This window comes from Ictidomys tridecemlineatus, chromosome 4 (genome assembly GCF_052094955.1).
Source record: "Ictidomys tridecemlineatus isolate mIctTri1 chromosome 4, mIctTri1.hap1, whole genome shotgun sequence".
NCBI classification, from domain to species: Eukaryota; Metazoa; Chordata; class Mammalia; order Rodentia; family Sciuridae; genus Ictidomys; species Ictidomys tridecemlineatus.
The window spans coordinates 55,941,598-55,949,429 of record NC_135480.1 but is presented as its reverse complement, the minus strand read 5'-3'; the positions used below and the strand labels follow the sequence as shown (position 1 = coordinate 55,949,429).

At 36.5% G+C, this 7,832-nt stretch overlaps 1 pseudogene; it reads right to left on the bottom strand.

Annotated features, from left to right (window-relative positions):
- Nucleotides 1–1,745: 1,745 nt before the first annotated feature.
- LOC144377111 (small ribosomal subunit protein uS10 pseudogene) lies at nucleotides 1,746–5,476 on the bottom strand (annotated as a pseudogene).
- Nucleotides 5,477–7,832: the final 2,356 nt, after the last annotated feature.

The following is a 7,832-nucleotide window of genomic DNA, read 5'->3' as shown; positions in this document are numbered from 1 at the left end:
CATGAATGATTAACTGAAATTGATCCACATATCGGTAGAAACTAAGGACTTGTTAACTTGACCACACATTAGTTAAGCTCCTCTTCCTCTGTTCTTATAAAGGTTGACCTACCCTTTCCTTTTCTCAATACACTGCATCCTCCTATGTCCTATACAGAATTAATGGGTAAATGGACCCTCACAAAAATATGCTGACCTCAGGGAAACATTCCTTCATTATTCCACTATATTCATAGCAGAACTTTCTAGGCTTATTGACCCTTCCCCATAAAATAAAATAACTTTCTATTTGGCCTTTGAGATGTTTGTAGCTCTTATGTTTGGATTGTTCTCCCTATTGTAATATTCCCTTTGTTGCAATAATCCTGTCAAATTAAGTCTCTCTTAACTTAATTCTGGGGTTGTTTTTTTAAATTTGATAATACAGATTATTAACTTGTTTCTCGACTATTGAGACTATGTACTCCCTCTTTTCCGAGATGCTGTTGGCATGTTTTAATCTTCTTTTTTATTTGGCTGTTCCCTATGACTATTTCCATCAATTTCTGTTTCCTTTTTAGTCTTTGTTGTATCTTGATCTATCCCATTTCCTATCTTCTTCTTCACCCACTTGTCTCCTTGTGGCCAAGTTCCTGTCTTCAGGTTGCTCCAGAGAGACCTACATGGAGCGTAGGTTCCTTCCCTTACAGCTCAGGCTTTGATTTCTTATGTGAGAGAGAGGTATGAGTTCATTCTCATAGCAGGAAACAAAAGGCTAATTTCACATTTCTGAAAAGTCTTATCATGATATTTTGTATTATTATGGTTCCTGGGTTTAAAAATTACTCAAGAAGTACACTCTTGACAAGACCCTCCATAAACCTAACCGACCAAAATCAAACAACTCAAAGTTCAGGCAATAAAGATATCTTAACAGTATTTGGGTCCAATTAGTCATAATCTTTGTTTAATGTGAAGTTCAAGACAGTAATTTCCTGTAAAAATGGTCTCATTTTGAGGTATAAGTTTGTGTTGTTATCCTAGCAACAAATCATAGAAACCCAGAGACCTATTAAAAGAAATATAAACATTAGAAAATCTTGGGATGGTCAAGTTCTTGGGATGGTCAAACAAATGCCAAATGTTTTCTATAAGAAAGCTGATTCATAGTGGGGGAGGGAGCAGGAGCATGGGAGAGTTAGATGAATTCTAGATAGGGAGAAGTGGGGTGGGAGTGAAAGAAAGGAGGAAGGGGATTAGCAAAGGCAGTAGAATGTGATGGACATCATTATCCAAAGTACATGTACAAGACTCGAATTGGGTGTCAACATATTTTATATATAAACAGATTTTTAAAATTGTGGTATATATGTGTAATAAGAATTGTAATGCAAAAAACCAAAAACAAAGTACATGTATAAAGGCATGAATTGTTGTGAACATACTCTATATACAAAGATATGAAAAATTGTATTTTATATGTGTAATAAGAATTGTAATGCATTCCGCTGTCATGTATTTAAAAAAATAAAATCAATAAAACTAAAAATTTAAAAAAAATTTTTAAAAATCTTACAGTCTTAAAGCAGAATATGTAAAGAACTTCAATAAAACCAACCCAAAATAAGAATGGATGAAAGACAAACAGAAACTTTATATAAGTGAATATTCAAATAGTCAATAGAGTATTTAAAATGCACAACTTCATTATTAAGAAGGTAATTTCTTATCAAAACTATATTAAATATTAAATACTAAAATACTGCTATACACATCAGAATGGCAAAAATTAGAAAGAATAAAACCAAATGCTTACAATATAAATAGATACTAGAATTCTCATACATTGCTGACATAAATTGACACTTTTAAAAAATTTAATTTTTAAAAACTGATAATCAATTTTTTACAAGTGTTGGCATAGGCATCTGCAGTGTTGACTTCAACCTCCACTCCAGGCTAAATACTGATGGAGTTGTTTTTTTTTTTAACCAATCTCAGAAGTCCTGTGCAAGTCAATGAGTCACTTGAGGATTCTCATGTGGAAGTGATCCTATGACTTGGAACACACCACAAGGCTTTTCTTGCAGACCTTCTTAATCTTGGTAGGTGTGCAAACAGATGATTTCACTTGGAGATTCTTTTCCTTTGTGCCTCTGATGAAGTGAGCAAATACTTTCTCCAGCAATTTCACATTGCAGGTGGTGAGGGTAATTCTAATTCTCTGACTTGCCACCTCAGGTTGCAGGGTGTCTTTCCAGTATTTTTAAATGCCATGGCTGTGCTGCAGCCGCCTGATGCATTTATTCCTTGGCAAGAGAGAACAGCCTTGAGTGTGCAGCATAAGCAAATTGAATGGTGTTCTGTAGCACCACACTAACATCACTCTCTAAAAACCAAACTAAAACAAAAAACAAAAGCTGCTCACACATTTTAAAAGTTGTTTGGTATTCTTTACTGATCTTGAAAAAAGTGTATGCTACAACTTAGCCATTTCGACTCCTAGTGCATACCTAATGGTATGTAAGTGCAAAAAATATACAAAAATTATTTTTTACAGCATTATTTAATATCTCCCCAAGCTTAAAATAAAGTGTTCATCAATGGTAAAATGAATAATATAATATTCATTGTGATCATATATTAGGAAATTTGTGCAACAATGAAAATGAGCCAAGTTCCCAGGTAGTAATGTGGATAAATCTCACAAACAGATTATTTAGTGAAGGATATCTGGCATAAAACACAAATACTTTATCATTCCAAACAAAATTTAATCTATGGTGTTAATTTGCCTATTTGGAAGAAAGAGGGTATAGTGCTTATGAAGAGGCATGTGATGGGGGGAGAAACGTGGGATTGTGGATAATATATTCTACAACTTGATCTGGATGATGGTTACTGGAGTGTGTTTGCTTCCTGACAAATTAAACTGAGCTGTTCACCATTCAATCTGTGTATTGTTTTTAGTATATCTGTTATATTTCCTTTTTTAAAGTAAAAAGAAAAAAAAAAAGGATTAACCACATGTTTTGTAGCCTTCTGACTCACTGAGAATCATTCTTTCTTTAGTCTAATATAAATAGAGGTTTCCCCTAAAGATATCTACATCCTAGTACCCAGAGCCTGTGAATATGTTCTATGGTGAAAATGTCTTTGCAGATGTCTTTAAGTAATTAATATTCTCCTGGGTTATCCAGGGGCCCAATGTAAATTCCAGGTCCTCATGAGAAGGAGACAGCAGGGTCAGAGTTAGTGAAGCAGCGTGGGAACAACTTGGCTGGCCATAGCTGGCGCTAAAGATGACAGAGGTCATGAGTCTAGGAATGCAGGCAGTTTGTAGAAGTTGGGAAACACAAGAAAATGGATTTTCCCCTATTGAAACCAGAGAGAATGAAGTCCTGCCATACCTTGTTTTCAGTTCCATGAGACCTAATTTTGGACTTTATCCTCCAGAACTAGAAGATAAATTTGTTGTTTCAAACCATGTTGGTGAGTTTGTTGCTACATGAAGAGGAAGCTATCAGTGAGCCACACATTGTAATTGTGAAAGTGTATGTCACATGATTACTCTATGAATGTGTATGGAATGAATGGTGACAGTCCCCAAATGTCGGAATCCTAATTTTGATGAAGTGATGTTATAAATCAATGTCCCTCTGTGAGAATCCAGTAATGGTATCAGCTGCCACCACAAGGCAGTTGCCTTCCAGTCCCTCTCTTTCTCTGATCTTCAGACTTTGGAGGCCTGGAGTTGAAGAAGACAGAGCACAGTCTTTGTATTCATCAGACAAAACAAACTGAGGACAAGGATGTGGATAAAGATGGCATGATTAGTGTTTCTCCTTAGTCCATCTGAGGAATTCATTTGTCTGGAAGGTAAAAAGAACTTTTAAAAATATTTATTTTTTAGTTTTTTAGATGGACACAATATCTTTATTTTTTATTTTTATGTGGTGCTGAGAATCGAATACAGTGCCTCATGCATGCTAGGTGAGTGCCCTATGACTTGAGCCACATCCCCAGCCCCTGAAAAGAATTTTTTTACAGAAATAGAGAATAATAGGATTGAAGTAATATTAGTCATTTGACATCTAAAATGGATTTTGCCATGTATCAACTTTAGGTTGCAGTTACAGAAATATAGCACATCCTGGTCAGACGGAGAAAGATCCTGGGTTTCTCTTTACACTAATTTCCTAAGTTTTTATGTGGCATGGATGTTGAAATGAAATCCAACTGGCTGTCACTGGCCTAGCATGGCAGGGTGACTTGAACCAAACATAGGTAGTACAGACTGCTGAACCAATGTGAGGGATGGAGAGTGTAGGAGTAAAGCCAGAATTCTGGAGCAGGCAGAATCCCTGGAACAGTGAGATCAGCTGAGAGACATTGTGTCTGTTAAGAGCTACATTAGCTAGCCAATTCAGCAATGATGTCTCGCAGAATGTACACAAAGAGCTGTGTTCCAAGCTCCAAATGATGACAATGCTATCAAATAAGCCAGCAGAAGACTAGGTTCTTTCTCAATGCCAGAAAAATGTTTACATAAGACACAGCCTTCCAGAAAACATTGAGAAAAGAAGCAGGAAAAAAGTGAACTTTTCTTGATTAAGCACTGTTATCTACTAGAAAATAAAAACTTATTATTTAAGTTGTCAGGTTGGGTTAATTTTGAAGTTTGAAACTTATTTTTTTCCCTCATGCTACCAATGAAAAAGGACCTGTGAGATGTATCAGATTAGAGTCTGTAATAAAAGAGTAAAATATTTATGTACATCATTTGAAGTGTAGTGTAAGCCTTCTGCAATTTGTTGAGATTTCTCCTTGAATAAGTTTTGAGAAAGAAAAGAGTGGATCAAAGAACTGCCTATCATCTTTTCCTTTCTCTTCTTGTCTCCTCTCTTTTCTTCCCCTATACCCTGATTTTTCATTGATTGAGGGAATTTGGAGGGAATGTGAACTTGCATCCATAACCCTCTTCTCTTTCTTTTAGAAGAAGTTATCTAGATACAAGAAAATTTCCCGTGAAGTGTGAAGTTACTGCAGGTTAATTAAAATCAAAGCCTTGTAGTACATACAGGACATATATGAAAGCAAAATCTGGCCCTGGCCTGTACACAGGGAACAAAGGCAATAGGCATTTATATTAATTGCTGCTATGCATATTATCATTGGAGAAGAAGTTGCTGAAGTACTTTTGTTAATTTTCCTACATACATGTCTGTTGACATCCCTGACCTTCAATCAATTCTCCCTTCAATTGTTTCCCAGTATTTGCAACTTAAATTGTAAGGTCACTACTCACATTTTATTGTGTCCGATGTTTATATTCTTTCAATCAGGTTTTGTACCTCTTTGGAAGAATATTTACATCTAGTTCATTCTATAAAGTTCTATGTCCTTGAAATAGTCTAGATATGTCACCAACATTGAGTAAGATTCAGTGTCAAATTCATGCTGTTCCAAAATATATATTCAAAGATGCTAACAATTATAGCACTATTTATAGTAGTGAAAAATTTTGAACTTCCCTAGCCTAGGATAGGATCCTGAATGATTACAATCAAAGGAATCTTATGTAGGTATTCAAATTAATTATTTAAATATACAAATATTTGCTGACATAAAAATATCCATAATAGCTATGTGATAGGAGATTAAAGGAGTATGCATACTATACGTTTTCCTGTGTGCAAAACGATGTATATTTTACTTTGTGTCCACATGTCTGGTGGCAGAAGTGGTTGTGAAAATATTCATGGAAGATGATATTTGTAATTATATTATTTTTCCAAATTTTAAAGTTTTGTCCAAAATTCATTATTTATTTAAAATACAGTTATAAAATTTTTATCAACATTTTATTTTTTTTTCTAAACAAAATTATTTAGGGGCTCATTGCATAGTGGATCTCTTTTGGAGCATTGTAAAGATTTCAGATACATTTGGCAATGTTTGGAAACATTTTTGGTGCCCTTTCTGCAGAGAGAGGTAAAGGCATCCAGTGGTGAATCATAGAGTTGCAGCTAAGCATACTGTAAGACACTGCACATTCCCTCTCAACAAAGAGTTTTCTGACTCTAAATGTTAATATTGCTTAGTTGAGATATCTTGGGAGTCTTTTTTTTTTTAGAAGAGAGAGTGGGACAGAGAGAGAGAATTTTTAACATTTATTTATTTTTTCTTAGTTCTCGGCAGACACAACATCTTCGTTTGTATGTGGTGCTGAGGATCGAACCCGGGCCGCAGGCACGCTAGGCGAGCGCGCTACCGCTTGAGCCACATCCCCAACCCTCTTGGGAGTCTTTAACCTCATTAGGCACATTATCACCACTTGATGGTGGTGAAGTGCCTTCAAATTTCATGTATCTTCAACCACAAGTCAGATGATTGAAATAAGTATCAAGGCAGGAATGTATTGGGATAAACTTTGTAGATTTAACTTGGTGGATAGAAGGGAAGAATCCGTACTTGCACCCATGGTTGTCTCTCAATTCCATAGGATGATGAAACTTTTAATTTTCCAGGACAAATTACAACCTGGAACACAAAGGACCATGGTACCTTCCTTCTTTTGGTTCAGTTTGTTTTCTCTATTTCACTCCAAGGAATGAATTTGCAAGACCTAGGATTCTTTCCTTGACCCCCACTGTAAGGAAAATTAAAAGAGACACAGAGACAAGATGCAGTCAGGAAAGATGGCAGAATGGCAAGATGGCCGAGATACCAGCTTTATTTATATTAATATGTCACATTAGGTCACTGGTATCAGTAGTACATTATTCTTCATTGTGTCATTAGGCAGGTTACAGAGTTAGCAACATTATGCAGCTTATTCCTCAGTTACATAATATAGTTGCAATGTGCATTGTGAGGAGCTTTGTGTAGCTCTCAAGAAAATCCATTGTTTAAAGTTAACTGTTATGTGGGCAGGTTCAGGCTCAGCAGAGCTTAGTGAAACAGGAGCTTTGTCCCTGAAATCAAGTTTGAGGCTGATAAGACTCTAACACAGAGCCTCCTCGTGCAGAGTATTGCTACAGCAGGTAGGCGTCCTGTGTTTTTGCACAGAGGTTTTCCTAGCAGCCACACATTCTGTGTTTTTGCACACATCCTTCCTAGTCACTAAGCATGCCACAGTCATGAACCATCAGAGACCTCAATCCCAAACACAGAACCCTTACATCTCCATCCAACTACCAATTCGAAGGCCAAATGGAAAAATATCTATTCTCCTTCTCCTCATTAGTTTTCCTCTTTTTTAAAAAAAAATTATCAGTTTTCTATTTACTAATTATTACTGACTAATGAGTGGCTCATCTAGCAACTGTCTCATGCTTCTCTCTTCTCTTTGCTTTCCTGTCTGCTAGTCTATTCTGAAAGTCCTTCATCCTCTCTGCTGCTCTCTTCATACTGTTTTTGGGAACAGAATATTATGTAGCCCTTATTTTCTTTTTTTCAGTTTCTTTCTTATTCACAAACCCATTGTTCAAATCCATCTGCACTCAGCTATCTGTACCAAGGCCTTGAATGATGCCACAGTTTCGTTTTTCCAGAAGCAGATGTTGAAACAGCGTGAAAGATATTTCTTAGTGGTAAACACTTACGAAAGAATGGAGAGTAATAGGACTTGGTCATGGGAGAAATTGAACTGTGGTGCAGGCCTCAGGATGCTTCCAGGACAAGGCAGAAACTCTGGAGTGAGTGGAGCCCTTCAGAGCACCCTTGTCAGGCCAACATGGCAGGGCCTCTGTGTCTCACTCAATCATAGATGCAAGCTGCTCAGGAGAGCCTGACCCCAGGGAAAAGGTTGTCTTCAATTGAGGCAGATGTGACAACTGATGAGTGGCTGC